We start from the raw sequence: 2,115 nt of genomic DNA, 5'->3' as shown, positions 1-2,115 counted from the left end.
GGGTCAGGAGAGGTCTGCCACACCATGTGGTCACCTCCGGGGCAGGCAGGAATCGAACTCACGTGGAAGCGGCTTTAGATTCTCGGTGCTGTGCTTTAACCCGCTGCGCCACCAGGGAGGGCCCAAACATGTTTTGGTTTTATTGATCTCTTGAGCTGTCCTTTTTTTTAAAGATTTGTTTATTTATATATACAGAACAGAGGTGTAAGCTAAAGGTACAGGGGCGATGAGAGGATTCACCAGAGGACAGAGTAGGGAGCACAACAGGCAGATGAATAAAATAAACTGCTGGGGGGAGCAGCGGGCAGGCCAGGAGAGGTCAGGGAACAAACTCACTGAAGTGGCTAACTTGCAGTGCTATGTCCTTACCTGTTGCACCACCAGGGAGGGCCCTTGAGCTGTCCTTTTTTACTTATATATTGTGTATTTCCATGTATATTTTTATTATTTCCTCCCTTTTACTGACTATTGGTTTCTCTTGTATATTTTCTAGTTCTTTAAGATTTAATATTAGTGGGCCCTCCCTGGTGACGCAACAGGTAAGGAGGCAGCACTGCAAGCTAGCCACAGTAGCTTCAGTGCGAATTTGAGCCCAGCCGGGGGGTGACCCACATGACATGGCAGACCTCTCCTCACCCACCCGCTGCTCCCCTCAGCAGTGTACCTCATTGATCTGCTTGTCCTGCTCCCCACTCTGTCTCTGGTGAAACCTCTCACCACCCTTGCACCTTTCACCAATAACCCAGTTATATATGAATGAATAAATAAATCTTTTAAAAAAAAAAGATTATTTGAACATACTTGATTCTTGATATGGACCTGGATTGCTATACATATCCCTCTTTAATTCTGCTTTTGTCACATCCTGTATATTTTGGTAGGCCGTACCTTCATTTTCATTTGTCTCAGTTTCTTCCCTATTTCACATCCCATTAATTCATCATTCAATATTGTGCTGTTCAGTTTCCATGTGAGTTTTTTTCCTTCTTTGTGTTCCATGTTCAGTGCTTCCATTTGCAAGACTTGCAAAGTCACATTTCAAACTTGTAGATTGTGTTCTTTCATTATATTTTGAGATCTTTTACCCCTGAAATAGGAGCACATTGTCTATACAGGTGAGCTTACTCAGAACTGTAGAGTTTAGAAAGATTTACCCTGTACCCATATTTGTGGTGTTTTTCTTGTTACAGACTCATAACCACAGATAGATCCATAGTGTTCAACAACTTATGTGTTTTTTTAATAGCTAATATTTATATATCTGGATTTTTTCTTTACTACTTCAAAAGTATTATGCTTGGGTAGAATAGTCATTTTATATATATTTGTACTAGTTACTAATTGTCACTGGTTACAATAATTTTGGAGACATTAGATATCATTAGCATATCATTAGAAGAGCTGAGATCACATCCTTAAAGTGGTCCCATTTTATCAGAACAACTTAGGGTTTTGCAAAGCATTTCATTATGACAGAGTTAGAGATGGTAAGCAGATAATTTTCATGAGCTTTGTATTTGAAGGGATAATGGCAATAGTTTCCATTTTGACCATGTGTCACATCATTTTAGAAATGACTGGATTAAAGTCCAGTGACTCCTAATACATTGCTCTTCATGGTTCATTTTGCTTTTATTTTTATCTTTTCATTTTTTTCCCCCATTTTCTCTCCCTAAGCTAAGCAGCTATGTGATTAAATGAGATTATTTTAAAAGAATTAGGCCATTTTAATGGTTATGAACTTGGAGGATTAAATGACATATAGACATACATTTCTGGACCACCCTTTACCCCAACACATGCTACTTTGCCATTTTACTCCTATACTTATAATCTAGAGCTCTAAAAGTTGCACTTTTCAGATGTTGGTTTATCCTGCTTTTACCAAGAGCAGTACTAGTTTGTCATTTTGTCCCAGTATCCTGTCCAATTTAGCATTTGTAATAGATACTTATTTTTAATTGAAATACTTTTATCAATAATTGCTTTACAGTGAACCTGAGTGGACTAGGTAGAATTTTTACTTCTACCTGCTACTGTGGTCTACTAATATATATATGTGTATATGTATATATATATGTATATATATATATATTTTGAGATCTTTTAACCCTG

At 37.8% G+C, this 2,115-nt stretch overlaps 1 protein-coding gene across 1 annotated transcript in view; it reads left to right on the top strand.

The window, feature by feature from the left end:
- SPOPL (speckle-type POZ protein-like) overlaps window positions 1-2,115 on the top strand; it is a 43,596-nt gene that overhangs the window by 8,773 nt on the left and 32,708 nt on the right. The gene's annotated exons all lie outside the window — the stretch shown is intronic.

The sequence above is a fragment of the Condylura cristata genome, unplaced genomic scaffold (genome assembly GCF_000260355.1).
Source record: "Condylura cristata isolate star-nosed mole 26May11 unplaced genomic scaffold, ConCri1.0 scaffold00002, whole genome shotgun sequence".
In the NCBI taxonomy this organism is placed as follows: Eukaryota; Metazoa; Chordata; class Mammalia; order Eulipotyphla; family Talpidae; genus Condylura; species Condylura cristata.
Note: the sequence above shows the minus strand (reverse complement) of the source record. Positions and strands in the feature narration are given on the sequence as shown.